Below are 18,484 nucleotides of genomic sequence, written 5' to 3'. Positions count from 1 at the left end.
GCTGTGAGCTAAATGATCCTTTATCCCTTGAACCCTTGGTTTCAGATGTTTTGTCTCAGCAATGAGAGAAAATGAACTAAGACAAAATCACCATAATACAATGTCTTTCACTCTTGTCAAGATATCCACAAGGAGAAATATATTCGTGAACTTGAATTTCCTCTTTCTCTTATTTTTATGCATTTAAAATTGGTGTTTTGAGGAAGGACCCAGTAAGCTCCAAGAGACTGCCAGAGTTCTTAGCAGAGCAACATGTGTTAACCCCTGGACTTCTTTCAGTTGAGTCTGTCTCTGGGCTTGGATATCCCAGTTGTTTTGAGAATGAGAAGAATCCTGAACTGTGCTTGGTTATTTTTACAGAAAGTGAGGTATAAAATAATTATAAATAAATAAATACTTTCATTTAATTTAGATCAGTTAACTTAGTCTTAATATTAATCACAGTTTTCCATTAGGTCTTTGGAAGGCTAGATTGGGATGGCTTGCAGTAGTGGTTCTCATGGAGTGGTACATAGTGTTCCTGTGACCTATTTGGAAACTGGATCCACATTGTGTGGTTTGTAGTGCAACTTTACATTACAACCCCACATTTCCTTTTCAAGTCAGCTAAAAATCTGTCAGGAGTTCTATCCCCTCTTCAGCAATCACTCCTACTAAGACATCTGTGCTGTCTTTTCCCTAAGATGCTCATTGACAGTTTTCCTGAACAGTTCACATTTTCTCATCATCTTTGGTAATTTACTGCTTTTGGGGAAACATCAGTAACTCAGCCTTTAATTTCATTTGAGCCTTATTCAGTAGTTCCTCAGTTCATGAATGCTTCTGTTCATAAACAATTTAGTTCTCAAACAAAAGCCTTTGAGAAAAGTTTGCTTGTGTTCAGGTGACAAGCACGACTGCTGTCCTCTTACCCACAAAAACAGAAATTTGTTCTACCTTTCCCCAGATCATAAGACAAATCAAATTTGTGAATAACGGTACCACTGTATTATCTTGGCCACACTCTAAAATTTGTTACTGGGCCAGAGAGATGGCTCAGTGCATAAGCACCTGCCTAACAAGTACAAGGTCCTGAGTTGGATCCCTGGTACCGAAAAAGATAAGATTTGTTACCCACCAAAAATGGTCCATGTGGGCTGGTGAGATGGCTCAGTGGTCTGAAGCACCTACTTAGAACAAGTTGAGCAAAGCACAGGGGCCACGGTTCAATCCCCCAGCACCACATGCCAGCCAGTCGCGCCCCCCGGTGGGTTGAGCTGGCCACACACACACACACACACACACACACAAATAAATAAAAAATTAAAAAATTTTTAAAAAATGGTCCATGTACAAAATCTCAAGCTTTAATATCTTACTGATTCCATAACTTGGTTCTTTCTTTAAACAAATGTTGAAAAATAAGAGCTTAATTAATAGGCAGAATTTTAAAATTGAGAATTTAGAATGGCAATTTGGATTTTGGGGGTCATTCTTTGATCAGAAGACTTACCACACTGGCCCTGCAATCTTTCATAGAGCAGGATCCAGGAGAGAATAAGGCCCATAAATAGGAACTTTGTTTTCCAAATACACTTTTCTCTGTTATCTCCTATTGTCCCTATTTTGACCTTCAGGCATAAATACCTGTTACTATTATTTCCTTTGTTCTTTTCCCCCATTCAGTTGTCTTTGATCATTACACACTTTTTGGTAGGTAGGTATTTGAATCTGAAAAATTTTTGATCTATGATTTTCACTGTTCTCTTATATGTTCAAGAAATTAGAACTCCTAGGGTTCCTTTTTCTACCATCTAATAAATTTACTCCTTGTTTCTTTTATATCCTATGACAATCCTAAAGTTCATGATTTTCATAGCTTTTTATTCTGACCCCCCAAACTGCTTACCTATCATTGCATAAAAGTAGAAATCAAAGGCAGAATTAAAAAAAACTCTTTGAACTGGAAACTTATATTTTTATTTTTATTTTTTTAGCTGGAAATTTAAAACAGACAAAAGTATTGACTCTTGGGTCATAAAAAAGTGAACAAAAGTTTTAAACATATTAAAATAATGAAAGTAAAAACCAGGCATATAATTTTGAGCTGTAAGTAAGATAAAAAACAAAGGAAATTGATGATATTAAATTACTCTATCGATGAAAAGAGAATAGTTAAATAAATCAAATATCAACTCAAAAACTATAAAATAACACTGAAACCAAAAGAAAGCAGAAAAAAGTAACTAGAACTATAAAAATGTTAATAAATAAAAAAGCTGAAAAATAATATTTTGATGTTGTTGTTCTTTGCAAAATACCATAAAAAGTAGCTATTAATCTATTAGAAAAAGCACAAATATGCAAAACCAGAAATAACAGATATTTTTAAAAACTTTAAAGAATTATGGAACTACTTTATATTACTTTATTAAAATTAAAAAATGAATATTGAAATAGCTTAAAATGCATCTTATGAAATTAACCCTCTTAGCAACAAATACTTTAAGCACAACAATTAATGTAGAAGAAAATAGAGGAAATATTTAAAGGGCTGTGTCCAAAAGGGCACTGGGCCCTGATGGTGTCACAGGAGAGTTATCAAATCTTTTAATAAATCGGTAATATAAGAATACTGAAAGTTTTCAAAAGCATAGAAAAGGAAACCTCCAAATTGTTTTATAAATATACTGTACTTATCATTGTGCACCCAAGTGACAAAGACTGTGTCAAAATGTTATAGACCAGTCTTAGGAGTACTGATGTAAAAATAAAATTAATAAATAGGCTGCAATACAATATTTTTAAATAACCAGTAAAACTTTATTCTAACAATATTAGAAGGGCCAGTAATTTAATTAATTAATTTTTTTTCTGTATTTTAGGGAAGGGTCTACAGGGTGTTCAGGGTCTCACTACTAGATCAGACTCGTAGTGATCCTCCTGTTTACAGCCTCCCAAGTGTTGAGATTACACCATGCCCAGTCTCACTTGTTGTCTCAGCTCACCCTGGGATGGCAGGCCTGGGGATTGAACCCCCAGCCCCTGTGCCTGCTTGCAGGTGCTTTAATCCACTGAGCTACTCGGCCAGCTCTGAAACTGATCAATATGTATATTAAAAGTGTGCAAGTAAAATTAATTTTACAAAGCTCAGATAGAGAATCTCAGAAAGGAGCCACTTAGCCTGTATGCAACCTCATGGGCTGAGGGAAACCACACCCCCAACCTCTGCTGGCCTCCGGGGATCTGGGAATCTGCCCTTGTCATACAGCAAAATAACTGTCTCTTGGGGACATCCCCCTCAGGATGGCAACTGCCCAGGGTAGGAAGTGAGCCCTGAATCTGTCAAGATCTGAAGTCTAAGAACTGGTGACCCTTATTTAGTTCAGCCACTTCCCAAATTGCACCTGTTACATCCTTGCCTTCCCAAGGGAACAGCTGTCTGTAGCCAGGCCCTTTCCAGCAGCAGATGGTGGGCAGTGTTTCCTTCCTCTCTGTGGCCACTGCCTTGATGTGAGAGCTCATGGTGTCCCAGGACAATGTGAGTAGTCACGTATGGGTCTCATGCAGTGGTTTGGGGGACTACATCCAATCTCTGTGTTGTGTGTGCATATATGGTATATTAATTTTCTTTATGAATGTGAAAAGTATTTAGCTCATAAGACATGCCCAATCAGACTTGGGGTGCACTTGGCCTATGGGCTGTAGTTTGCTAATTCTTTTTTTTTTCTTTCAGAATGGGAGATTGAACTCATTGAACTTGCAGGCAAGCACTTATTCTACTGAACCATCTCCCTGGCCTCATGTAGTTTGCTAATTCTGGTTTATGCCACCTACATGTTATCTTTTGGGACCCTGAATGTTGAACCTTGTTTACTGATTTTCTCTGTATATGCCCTTGAATTATGTTGGGTGTTTGCAAGGCATGGCACATGCTATTGATCCATCCTGTCATGCATACATGGTGAGAAACATTAAGGCATTTCCAGAGTAAGGCACTTTATTACTTTCATACATAGTTAGAGGCAGAGTACCAAGATTGCCAGCCTTCTGAGTCCTTTTTTCCACATATAGAAAAGGATATCATCAAAATAAAAGGGGCACAGTAACTTTCTTGTAACTGGCAAGATATCCTATTGCTGAGGGACAAATACTCAGTATCAGCTAGTTTTATATTGTCCAGAAATACCCTAAAAGGGGTAGGGCATAAAGCCTTCCAGATACTTAGAGCCTGGATACAATTTGCAATTCTCATGAGAACTTTCTGGAAGATATATTAATGGGTGGAAGACAGCTTCAAGACAGTTCCTCACAAGCCACCTATCCTCTTGTGTTTGGTAGTGATCACTGGATAATATCAACATATGCATTAGTTGGAACAGGAGCTTTGCTTGCATGAGCAACGCAGATGCAAACATAACTGCTATGGTGGTGTACAGGATCCATTTCCTTTAGTTTCCCAGTGGTAAATCTTTTTTTCCTTGCTGATTTAAGCTCAGTGTTGATCATACAAGAGCACAGCCTCAAGAGTTGAAGGGTGCTTAATGCATGTCATTCATGGCAATCCCACTTGTGGTCAGTGACTGATTTAGGGTTAGCCAGGTATCTTCCTCAATCTTGCTATAACAAAATGACTGAGTCTTGGGACTTTTATAAAGAACAGTTTCATTTAGCTCTTGACTTTGAATATGAAGAATCCAAGATTGAAGGAACCTTTCACGTGGCTCCTGGTGAGGGCCTCCTGGATGCTTTACAACATGGCAGATGGTATCACGTGGTCAGAGCATTTGTGGAAAAGATCACAAGAAAGGAAACAAGAGACTATGCAATGATTGGGGTTACTCTTTTACTATAACTTGTTTTCACAGGAACTAATCCACTCTTAGGAAACCTAAGCTATTCTAAGAGACTAGCACTGACCCTCTTGTGAGGGTGGTCTTGACTTAGTGACTTCTCAGTAGGCCCTTCTTCCTAAAGAGCTCGCCACCATTAAGTACTAATTTTCTAGCACATGGGCCTTTATAGAACCTTTGATTTATATCCAAACCATAGTAACCTGTGACCCAGTTTTGATCCAGTGAGATGTAAGGGGAGATATATTTAGGGATTCTGAAAAATGTGGAAAATTCTTACCCATCAGCTTTTCAAATATATGGACACGTTTCCTGTCTTCTTTGCTTCTTTTGAGCTGTGGCTATTCTTATTTTTTATTTTGAGGAGGACCCTATTCCTTAGTATTTTATCTGTGCTTGGATGCTAGTTGTGTCATTTATTTGGAGTAAGCATTTTGGGAGTACAGAGGGTAATCCTGAAGGTGGCAATCAGTGTGTGCATGTGGCCTATCAGCGGAAAGGAAAGAATCTCAATCTCCTTCTGACAGTTGTGAACTGCAAAGCAACCCGAGGCTTGTAGACATATGGAATGCAGTAATAATAACTGTTAATGCCCTTGTCTGCTAATTATAATAACAGTTACATCAATTTTGGGTTGGTCTTGATTGATTTTTATCCTCATATTTTCTTCATTTATGCCTGACAATTTTTTATTGAATTCCAGATGAAATCTCTCTCTGTCTCTATGTCTCTCTCCCCAAATATATACATATATAAAATAAACTTTCTAGATGCTGAATACTTTCATGTTCCTATAAAATATTCTTGAGTTTTTGCCCTGGGATTGCAAGGTTCAGTGCAAAGCAAGTTATACCCTATTATTCAGACAACATGTCTCTGTCAGCTGTAGTGAGAACAGACTCTATTCTTTGCCATTGTGATCTCTGATCCATTTCTTCTCATTCTTTTGGGTGGTTCTCTTCCCTTGCTCCACCTATTTTCTTAAATGTATGCATGAATCACCACTTTGTGGAGTAGTGAACATTTTTTTCTGCACGTGGTTTTTTTCTCTGCAGCTTTCTGCCTTCTGGTATTCTGGACTTTGCATTGGAAATGCATCTCTATGCTGCACTCTCTGATCTAGCTCTGTGCATACCTGGCCTGGGCCCCTGCACCCTAGCTGCAGCTGAAGGCAGTAAGCAGGGCAGTCTCACCTGCAACTCTTTCCTAGTCTCACTGATATACTATGACGTTGTATTTCTTGAGAATTTTTGTGGTGTCAATTGTTTTAGGTGGGAGCATAATTTAATCTCTGTAAACACATGCCCAGAAGCAAATATTAACATTGATCTTTAAAAAATATATTAATGGGAACATTTAGGTGTACGGTTGAGGTACTTTCTATTGGAAGTTGGTCTGGTTTATCTTCACTTGGCTTTTGCTTATGACTATGTTGGTTGTTGCCTTTTCTGGAAGATTAGTATATCTTTAAAAGATATACTTTAAAATATTTTGTTTGTCCTCTAACTTTTTTTTAAAAAATACCTTTCTGGTGCTTACTTTGGCAGTGTATTTACTAAAAAATACATTTCCATGCTATTAATACTTGTGTTGATCCAAATTTTCATTATGCTTGAAGAATTTTCTTTAACTTTTTTAATATTGCAGGTGTGATGACAATAAGTTATTTCAGTTTTTGTCTAAAAAGTTCTTATTTTTATTTTAATATATGCCTATATTTACATTGGATATATAGGCATACAGAGATAAGTTCTATTTCATGTAATGCTCTAAGGGTGTTTGTGGTCTTCAGGATCGCATAGTTTTGGAGTAGATATTTGATGCCTTGTTTTCTTTGTTTCATTCCATGTGATAAGGTCTTTCAAGAAAATTCTGCTTGCTTGATTTCTCAATTATGTCTATGAATTTTAACAGTCTGACAGTGATATGCCTGAATGTGGTTTTTGTGCCAGACAAAGTTTGGATTGACACAAGAATTAATCACACTGGAAATATATATTTTAGTAAATGTCCTTTCAAAGTGAGCACTGAACATATTTATTTATTTATTCTGACTGTATTTATACTCATCCTTCTTGGAATGTTTTGAGCTTACTGGGTGTAGAAAATTCTTACCCATCAGCTTTTCAAATATATGCTCACATTTGCTGTCTTCTTTTCTTCCTTTGAGATATGGCTGTGCTTGTACTAGATCATCTGGAATGCCTCGCTGCAGTTGGAGGCTCTGTTCTGCTTTTGTCTTCCATATTTGTTAACCTTGTATAAACCTGTTGATTGAGCTTCACATTCAGTGACCCTAATGCTGTGTCTGTCTGCTACTATCCCCTTAGAATTCTTCTTCATCTGTATTGTGTTACACATTCTAGGATTTTCCCAGTGGTATGCAGATTCTGGGCCTGGAGTCCAGGGCAGGACTTCCTAAGTAGCCTTTTCTTTCCTGCAGAGGCGTTCTCTTCTTGTTTGGTCTCTGCTTATACTGAAAGCAATTTCCTTGTCTTTGCCCTCACTGAAGCCTAATTCCACCTTGTATTATGCACTTCTGCATGACTGAGCTTCCTCCTGTGTTGGTATATGTTTGCTTTGGTTCATTGCAGGAGCTCGTGTGAGTAGGCTTCTTGCTTCTTTTCCGCTGGCATATGGTTTTACCTAATATCAGCATAGGAAGAGTGGTGGGCATTCTGCCCTTCCCAGAGTACAAGCAACTTTTGTCTGGGGTGTTTCCTGTCCCTCCCTGAGGGGCAGATGTTGTTTCCTGATAGATAAGGGTTGAATTCTGAGCTTAGCTGTCTCTTGCTTCTCTCCCAGGTATGGAGGGCTTTTGCTCCACATCAGAACAAAATCTGGTTTGAAGATAGGATGGTCTTGTATCCCCGATACACTTCGTTACAAGTTCGTACTCCTTTGAACCGGAGCACAGATGGAGTACCTCAGATCATCCTGTTGCTCTTCCACCTTGTGAGGCTCTGGCCCTGTGCCACGAGGGCGGTGCGAGGTGCTCATGAGATCCCCACCCTTTCTTTGGTCTTATGAGTGCTTAGTGATGGCACATGGAGTTGGTGAACTGGTGAGACAGTGAGGACTTCACTTGCATCTAGGGCTCCCAGGGGTTCTAAACTGTCTTGCTAGCTCACGCTCAGTCTTTAGAAATTAATCTCTCAGTTCTCTTTTTTCTTGTTACTTTTAAGGTTGCCACTTCTTTCTGCTATGATCGGCCAAAAATGAAACAGTTTGTGTCTTTCATCTCTCCTCAGAGAGCTTTGGCACCCTTTTAAATTCAATTCACCTGGTCGCCTTATACCTTCAACTCTTCAGTGTAAGACTGTGCTATACACATTCTAAGCTTGGGAACTGTAGTACATTCATCATTACAGTGCTCTACACAGATGCACCTGCTTATTAATAATCTTATTATTAATAAGATCATAAACTAGACCTTTTAAATTAACTTAATATGGGAAGATCCCCCATTTATGTAAAGAACATGTCTATATTCATTCTTGGTTACTCTCTAGGGGTAGCATTCTAAAAGCAACTGGAAGTATTTGTTAGTGAATTCCCTGACACTATTTCAAGCAACGAAAGAATACCAGTAGCTGAGAGGCCATAACCCATAAGGCAGTACCCAGAAGAAGAGAAGCAAATGACCTTAGGAATAAATAAATATTGCTATATTACTAAAAGATGACATTATCACAGAGATTTTTCTAAACATTTCTGAGAAGAATTTTCTACCCCAGGGACTTTCTAAAGACATTCAGGCTTCCTTGTTTCTTTTTTGTGCCTTCCAGGAATCAAACTCAGGACCTCGTGCTTGACCGGCAGGTGCTGTGCCACTGAGCTACATCCCTGGCCTTCAGGCTTCCTTTAGTTTTAGGGTCCTACTTGCACCGAATGTAGAGTTTACAGAGAAGAACCCAGAAACACACCAAAGAGGTGCCAAATGCCTACCTGTAAGAATAAAAAATCTTGCCCTTTAAAACTGCTCATAGTCAGCAGGATTTTACAATCAAGCCAGTATTTCCTTCACTCCGGCTGTGATTTGAATGTGGTTTGTTTCCACCAAAAGTCACACAGAGGCTGAGTCCCCAAGGCAGGAGTATTGACGTGGTGTTGCCATTCAGAAGTGCTCAGGGTCAGATGACGCTACCTGCTGTCTAGACTAGAACGATGCGCCTGAATAAGTCTTTTCTGTTATAAAGTACCCTGCTTGGAGAATTTTGTTACAACAACACAAAAGGTCTCGCCAACTCCTCATCTTTTCTAGCTTCTATTCTATTATACATTTCCTGGCTGCTAATATTTGTCATGTATAGATAGATAGATTTGCAGTAACTGATATCAAACTCAGGACCTTGTACTTGCCAGGCAGGCACTTATGCTGCTGAGCTATCTCACCAGTCCTTATCTATATTACTACTTTTGGAAAATTTGTTTCATTATTATTATTATTATTATTATTATTATTATTATTTCGTAATTTATGAAGGGGTCTACAGGTGTTCAGGGTCTCACTACTAGATCGGACTCATAGTGATTATCCAGTTTACAGCCTCCCAAGAGCTGGGATTACAGGTGCATGCCACCACGCCCAGGCTCAATTGCTTCTCAGCATGCCCAGAGGGCAGGGTCAACATGGCAGGCCCAGGATCGAACCACCACGCCCTGCACCTGCTTGCAGGTGCTTTAATCTGCTGAGCTATTTGGTTGGCTCTAAAACTTTGGTTCTAGTGTTGATCCTGTCAGCTGTTGTCCTTGTGCCTTGTATTCACTCTCAACTTCATTGCTCACCTTAATTCTTGTCCCTCTGAACCATGTGCTTTGTCAGATAAACAGCTGTGATACAGCAAAACTCCATTGCTGGGTGGCCCTTCCAAAGCAGATCAGAACATCTGCATTTCTGCAGTTTGCTCTGACATTTCTCTTTCTTTTCTGGGCTAGTTAACTTTAATCTCACTTACTCTAGACCTCATAATGCTTCATTCAACCTAACCTGTTTGTTAGGTTGTGTGTTGGCACAGTTTCCTTCACTCAAGTGGAGTCTGCGTGTGTTCTCTGTGAGCCTCCGGTGGGTACTTGGGGCACTGCTCCCCATCCTTTCTTTTTGTAGCAGGTTGCAAAGACAGCACGTGCCACATCAAGGCTTAGTCTATTTCTAAACATTATAGTAAAGCTCAATTTCATGCCTCTTGCTAGGATGCAATAAAGTGTTATATGATTTTGTTCCCTTCCTGTAATTAATGCATAAGTCTGGATGTACCTGGGATGATGATGGGTTGTGTACTAACTCATCTTACATAAATTCAGAAACTCTGTGGTGAGAATATTACTGTCATCACAATCATACTGCACATTAATTGTTTTACTACTCTTTGCACATTTTCTTTGGGCATTTAAAAACAGTACGGCTATAGTTATTTCAGCTCTGAGGAATTTTGATCATCATATATGCCACTGACAATGTAGATGGCCTGACTCTTTTTTTTAAATTTTACTACAACAAATTGTTGACAGTTGAAAGACTTCAGTATGTTGCCTCATCCCTTTCCTGAAAATCTGTTAGTTTGGGCAAATTATCCCCCGAGTGGATAAAATCTCATTGGAATATATGAATTTGCTTTCTCCTCTTCTTGTTTCCAGTCTTGATTTTTACAAATGTTTCATTTCCTTGAATTTCTTAAATGATGAGTTTTCTGGAGACTTTGAAAGTGGTAGGTGTTACAGTACATATCAGCTAGATCCTGGTCATGTGGAACTTCAGCTCTACATAACAACTAAATTTTAAATGTCTTTGAAGAAAAATGGTCCTAAAAAGCAGTAAGGTTCTACTACCATGGATCCAATTTTCTTGCATCATTTAATTTTTAAAAAACTCCCAGTGTTTTTATTCTTCTCAATCATGTCTTGTCATTTTTTTTTACTTTAAAAAATTTACTATGTGAATTAAGAACCGTGTTATTTAGCACAAGCAATTATTTGATTACCTCCCCTGTGCTAGTTGCAGCCTGGCATTTAATCTGGCTGAGGCCTACAGACCGCAATTTGAACAATCAGGGTAGTTTTCTGTAATTGCAATAAATCATATCATTAACCATGACAGACTGTTCCTCCCACAGACTTTTTTTTCGGTAACTGTTAACTCCTGAACTCCTTATGAAGGCCAGATTTCTCTGTAGTCAACTGAATTTCATAGTCAGATGGCAGGGTATAAAGGCAGAGTCTGTGTTGGGGCAATAGTGGTGTCCTGTGGGTGGAACCTATGCAGGTCATTCTAGCTGCAAGGGATGCAGGGCTGTGAGGACCTTGGCACACACATAGACCACGCAAAAGCAGAACTTGTGGAAAGACTATCTGCAGCAAGACTGTTTCATTTTCTAGTGGGGAAGCAGATGGAGATCAAGATGTGAGGCATACTTATATTGTTACATTTTGGTCATTTATATAAAATACACCTGCTACTGTACTGAGGCTTCCTGGGATGAAAAATATCAAAAGAGAAAACATTTTTAAAATGAATACTTATTGCTACCTCATGGAAGCTCATTTAACACTATGTCTATCTTTAGGAATTGAAAAGTAAATTGTGCCACAGGTTCCGTTCTCTTACAAGTTTTACATTCACCTATGATGCCTGGTGTGTAGCTGCTTTAATTATTTATAATTTCAAATAAAATGCTTTTCTTTGCTATCTAGTTTCTGTTCACAGAGTGGGCTCTTAAGATAAGAAATTAAGAGCATTTTCACTCTAGACTTATTTCGTCCATCAACTGATTTTCCTTATGTTTTGTTCACATTATTGATGTTTTGACCACTTGTACCTTGCTCCATATCTCTATTTGCTTTGTGTCGAAGTTCAATAAAGAGCACAGCATATTAGGATTATTTGAATTATACTCAGAATAGAACGAAGCACTGATTAGGATTGACATGTAACTCCACATCTCGAAATCCTTGATGATCAAGTGAGGATGTCACAAACTGAAGGTCCCGTTGCTTCTCTTCAATCTTTTTGAGCTTTCATTCTACTTTTAAATTATCCTTGCTGTCATTATTTCTTGCAATGGGTAAATGAGTTGTAAATTCTCTAGGACTTGAATGACCAAAGCTGTATTTTAGTCTCAAATTAATTTTCATTTGCACTCACTATAGAATTATAGCTTCAGGATGATTGTCATTCCGACATTTCAGTGCAGTTTTTGTTGTTTTCTAGTAATTCAGTATTCTATGGAGAAGCCATTGCAGTTTGGTAGTTTTCTCTTTAATAGGTGGCTATTCTTTCTTTGTAGTAATATTAATCTTTTCTCTGTGTTTGGTATTCTGAAACTTCACAGTTAGGAATCTAAATAGATTGCTATTGTGCTAAAATTTATCTTGTACAACATCGGGTAGATTTTGACTTTAAAAGAAAATTTTTAGCCTGTCCATTATGGTGATCACCTCATTCCACTGCAGAATTATTTCATGTTTTTCATTCCTGAATTATTATAACTGTCCTTGACTTTGCTTTATATATCCTTTTACTGACTTTTAATATTTTATTTCTTAGAGCAATTTCAGGCTCACAGTGAAATTGGATGGAAACTATGGTGGATTTCCATGTAGTCTCTATGCTCACACACACAACCCCTCTATCCCCAGTATCCCCCACAAGAGTGGCACATTTATTATAATTAATGAGCTCTTTGTGTTTTATCTTCTAAGGAGTCAGATATGTACCCACCATCATAGTATTATATAGTAACTTACTGCTTTAAAACTGCTATGACATCTATTCATTCATTTTCCTTTCCCAGCCCCTCTTTTCACTGTCTCCATAGTACTGCCTTTTCCAAAATATCATCTATATAGGAATCTTGAGGTGTGTGATGTTTTCATTAGCAACATGCTTTTAAACTTCCTCCATGTCTTTTATGGCTTGAGAGTTCATTTTTTACTGTTGCATAATATTTCATAGTGCTGCATAATATATCACAGCTTAGTCACAGAAGGAGATCTTGCTTCCAAGTTTTGGCAATTGTGAATGAAACTGCTATGTCCTCCTAGAAATAGGTTTTTGTGCGTACATAAATTTTTAAAATTAATTAATTAATTAATTAATTAATTTGATACAGGGTCTTGCTAAGCAGCTCAGATGCATAGTGATCCTTCTGTCTCAGCCTCCCCAGCCCTGGGATTACAGGTGTGTACCTCCATGCCTGGTTTTGGTGGCCAGTTCAGTGCAAGGCCAGCATGGCATGTGGTACAGGGGATCGAACAAGGGTCTTTGTGCTTGCGAGGCAGGCGCTTAGACTGCCCAGCTATCTCCTTGACCCATGGATATTAGTTTTTAATCCTTTGGGTAAATAGGGAGACTTGTTGCTGGATTATATGGTGACAGCTAAACTGCCCTCCACTGTGGTCGCACCATTTTACAGACACCAAGAATGACCACGAGTTCCTGCTGCTCACCATTCTTGCCAGCATTTCATGTTGTCTGTGTTTGGAATTTTGAACATTTTAACAACCTATAATGATGTATTTCATTGTTTAATTTGTATTTTCTCATTACTTGTTGTTAAACATCTTTTTGTACGCTTATTTGCCATCTGTATATCTTTGATGAGAAGTCTGTTAGTGTATTTTGCTATTTAAAAATTGAGGGTTTTTTCCTTACCATTATGTTTTAAAAGTTATTTCTATACTTTGGATGACAGTCCTTTATCAAATAGGTCTTTTGCAAATTTATGTCACAGCCTGTAGTTGTTTTATTCTTGTGACAATATCCTTCATAGAACAGAAAGATTTAATTTTAATATCCAGTTTATCAACCTCTTTTTTTTGTTTTTGAATCTTAGTATAGGGCCTACAGGGTCTCACTACATAGATCGGACTCCTGGTGATCCACCCAAGAGCTGGTATTACAGGCGTGTGCCACCACGCCTAGTCTCAAACATCATCTCAATGCGCCCTGGTGGTGGGGCCAGCACAGCAGGCTGGGGATCAAACCCTGTATCAAATTTAGTTATGCCTAACTAAAATATATTAAACATCAAGAAATGTTAAAAGTGGGTGCAATAGTCAATATTTACCAACTAGATAGAATCATTGCCAACATTTTATGTGCTACTCTACTTCTTCTGTGGTATCAAAATTTCTAAAATAATCTTTGTTTACTAAATTATTGCTATCTCATCTGGTTTGAATTATCTTGTTATTTTCATTATTTTCTTTTGTGCTGTTGGTTTTCCTTTAAAAAAAGGACTCATAGTTGTTTATAGGTTTTTAAAAAGATGAGATTGACTAATACATATAACTGGTGGGGTCTCCTATGTATTTATTTGCTGATTATTCTATTACCTGGCATGAGCTTGCACTGATATTGCTTTTTTTTGGCTGAACCAGGAATTGAACTCAGGCCCTTGCACTTGCCAGGGAAGTGCTTATTGCACTGAGCCATCTCCCTGGCCCTGATATTGCTTTAAAAAAAATTATTTATTTATTTGTGTGTGTGTGTGTGTGTGGCCAGCTCAGCCCACCAGGGTGCGGGGCTGGCTGGCATGTGGTGCTGGGGGATTGAACCGCGGTCCCTGTGCTTTGCTAAGCTTGTTCTAAGTAGGTGCTTTAGACGACTGAGCCATCTCACCTGCCCCACTGATATTGCTTTTGAGTGTCTGCTTCGCCACTGCACTGTGGCCTTAAATGACAAGCCTCACAGTAGCTCTGGGGAAGAGGGCAAGACATATTTTTGGTTAGGAATCACTTGCAGGTAGGTGTGGAGCAGACGTTCACCTAGGGGGCCATTGTTCAAGTTGTGAACAGTGAACATACCAACAACTTCAATGTATTTGTTGCTGAACATCATAGTTTTTCTTCTGACATATCTCTTACATAGTTCTAGAGATGTCTTAAGCTTTGTTTGCCTTTCCTCTTAGATTTCAAATGTATAACTACTTATGAAGTTAAAAAATTTGCATCTTTTTTGCATGGACACCAAAGATCTCGTGAACAAGTGTACACCTTGTATTTCAGCCCCTTTTAACCTCTTTCTGAGAACTGTGTGCAGCGTATAACCTACTTGCCTATGCATGATAGCACTATCCACATATAGAACCTAACACCTGCTCTAGAATATACTTTGCTTCTGAAGAGCTTTGTATGGTCAAGCTATATGAGACACAGAAGGTATATAAAGTCTTTAAGGCATGAAACCCTGCTGTATTATGAGCTTTCTTGTTTCTGGGACTAAGTACCTGATACTTAGAAGTTAAAGGAGGAAATGGCTTAACTGGTTCATGGTTTCAGTCAATGGCCAGCTAGTCCCAAGGCAGAAATACTGAGTCATGGTGGAGGGGCTTGGTGGAGGGGCTTGGTGGAGGACTGCTGCTCACCTCATGGTGGCTGAGCAGCAGAGCCTGGGATGGCGCTGAGGAGAAGGAGCCAAAGCCCGAATATACTGCCATGGCCATAGCTCTGTAACTTACCTAGAAATACCCAGAAGAGTGCTCTATTCATCCTCTGGGGATTCTGAAGCCAATTAAGTTGACAATACAGCTTGACTGTGGCATTCCATCCCTTGTCAAATTAATAACCAACCCTCTAACATTAAACCAACCTGGATCTCTACATAAACACAAAGTTATAATTTTGCCAAACATGATTTATAATTCTCCACATGCACTGACATCCCCAAAGACTGAAAAGTTTCAGTATTACTCCAAAAGCTGAGTTCAACGTCTCCTCTGAGACTCAGGCAACCTCTTATCTGTGCACTCCTGAAAATTTAAAAAGCAAGGCACATAATCCTAAAATATAAAATATGGTGAATTTTCAAATTTTAAAGTTAATACAGTAAAAAGTACAGTGACTCCTAGTCTAAAAAGCCGATAGAGTAAATAAACCCAAAATACACAATAGGTATGGGGAAATGGAAAAAAACTATTCAAAAGGAGGAATATACCCTCCTAATATATGTATATATATATATATATATATATTAAATGCAAAATAGTTAAGATATATATATAATATATATATATTAAATACAAAATAGTTAAGATACTTATACTACTAATTTCCTTGTTTATTGAAAGGGTTGTGCTAATATTGTTTGGAAATTTTTTATACCTATATCTTATACTCTGAGTAACTACTTTGAAGATAAAAATATACAATATATTAACCATTGTTACTGCTCTATTATATCATTTGGAAATTTTAGGAGTTTTTTTTATTTAAAATATACCACCATTAATTCCCTTGAAAATTTCCCGCTTGCTTTGAGCTGGCTTATTCCATCATTCTGGCCAGTGCTGGAGGTCCTTGTTCCTCAGTGTCTTTAGTTGTGTTATTGTGGCTGCCTCCACCTTCTGAATCAACTAAAAAGGTTTACATTTTGTGGTCATTTTGAGCTTGGGGAAGGAGTGGAAATCTGACAGTGCCAGATCTGATGATAAAGTCGAGGCGGATGCACTGTGTATAATATTTTTATTTGATAGAATTTATCATAGTAAATATTTTGAATTAATTTAGGACATTAAAGCTGCAAAGCTGAAAAGACATCTATGAGAGAAGACTCTAGAACTGCTTTAGACAGTGGTAAGAAAGATGGGATAAGTGTTTCCAAGTGAGAGAGAATATTTTAAGGGGAATTAATGCACTATCTTTCACTTTAATGTTATTTAATATTTAAAATCTTTATCTCCCCATTTGTGTTTTGATAACACATCACACAAAGGTATTATTTAAACATTCCCATTCCAAAATGCAGGAATTGAGGAGTGGAGAAGAATCTGACCCAAGCAAGGCTAAAACCCGACTGCGCAAACAGCCCTGTAGCTTTGCGTTCAGCATCCAGGGTGGCAAGATTTGTGCTTCCAAGGGCCCGAGTGGCAAAGCGCCTGGGGCCTCGCTGCCTGATTTACCCTTTCTAGGTCTCACTCCAGTTCCCCCTCCACTTAAGTTCTTCCTCGGCATCAGCAATATTCTTCTTTTGCTTTTTAAAGTACAGAGTTCTCTCTTGTGTCTTTTGCTTTGAGCACAAGATTTTATCAGTTCTTTCAAACCATTCTGAAAAATGCATTTTAGCTACAGATGTCTGTGCCACCAGTCATTCCTAACTTACTGTAATCCCTGTAGAGTTGATTCCTTGCTCTGTGTTCCTTCCTTGGTGCACTGCCCTTAAATTGTGTTGGACTTACTTGATTGCTTCTAACAGAATGTTTTCTTTTCATAACTTCCCTTCCTGTCACTTCTGTATTGCTTTATACTCAACAGGGAGGTGCTTAGTGATTGTCAGTGAACTGGACGAGTGATGCCCATGTTATGCTCTTCGCTAACATTCTTTGAACGACACCTTCTCTCTCCCTCAGCTCTGCTTTGTACATTAACAGTTCTCAACTGTACAGAGGCCTGGCTGGGACACTCTTCTGTGCAGAGGCTGGGGAGTGGTCTGTTTCTTCCCCATGTGTCATGCACCGCAGACACATGGGGAAGAAGACCCAGTTCCTAGGGTGGCTTGTTCATCGCAGGAAACTGACATTAGTCATATGAGTGTGCAGACAAGGGTCACCTTGTTCTCTGACAAACAACGTGGTGCTGGCAGAACTGCCCATTGCCAGCACAGGAGATAGTTAGGGAGGCTAAGGAAGGCTGCTGTTTGGAAAGTGAACCATGAGCTGATATTTAGTAGAAGGTGAGAAAAGAATGTTCCAGAAAAAACAAACCATGTGTACAACTGCCCTATGCCAGAAGAGCATGGACTGGAAGAAAGTGTGGCTGGGGTAGGTGGGGGGAAGCAGAGATGGGTCAGACACCGAAGAGAGGTCTGCAGTCAGTACCAGCATGTGCAAGTTTCTCTTGTCTTTCATGTGCAGATCCTGGTAACTCACTGTCTGGGTTTGTGTGTCCCGACTGGCACTTCTGTGTGCCTGAGAACAAGTCTCAGTGCTTCAGATTTTCATCTGTAAAATAGAGATCAGTGATCTAATGAGAAGTATGCGAGTTACGAGGAGAGCATTTAGAACAGTTTCTAGCCTGTAGCACAGTGGTATTGTTATTGTTATTATTTCTAGGAGAAATATGTTTCCTGTGACTTAGGAAAAATACTTCCTTGAATCTAAGCTTGCCCTTATTCATTTTGGTAATATTTGTGGAAAAGACAGTATTTTGAAATGACAGAGAAAAGAGAAATAAAAAAAATTGTCCCTCTCATTTTCTCTTTGGAAAATGTGATTTTGAGACACATTTTGGACTTCAGTATGGTTTAAAAACCCTGCATGAAGGATCATTTTCTCCTTTCCATCATTTATTTCTTCCTATTTAAGGCACAGAATACACTAGGTAACCATTGTCTTTAGACTAAGAACAGTGCTTCAAGCACCTGCACACACTTACCCAGCCCTCTTGACCCCATAAGTTGAGGTGGACGTGTGCGGCAGCAGCCAGGATCCTGCTGATAAAAGCCCACTTTTTAGTCTCTCACCAGGGCTAAGCCACACTGGCACAGAGGGTACAAGTGGGTTTCATTTCAAACCTCATTGTGTAGTAAAAGTAAAAATTATGCATAATTTGTTTTGTTGGAACTGTTAAGGGGCTCTATTGATTTCATTAGTGAACACAAAATGTGTCACATTTTTTTTCAATGATCATTTTGATTGCAGTCATGTTAAAATAGCGCC

The sequence above is a fragment of the Octodon degus genome, unplaced genomic scaffold (genome assembly GCF_000260255.1).
Source record: "Octodon degus isolate 3935 unplaced genomic scaffold, OctDeg1.0 scaffold00087, whole genome shotgun sequence".
Taxonomy (NCBI): domain Eukaryota; kingdom Metazoa; phylum Chordata; class Mammalia; order Rodentia; family Octodontidae; genus Octodon; species Octodon degus.
The sequence above is the reverse complement of the archived record's forward strand: the minus strand, read 5'-3'. Positions refer to the sequence as shown.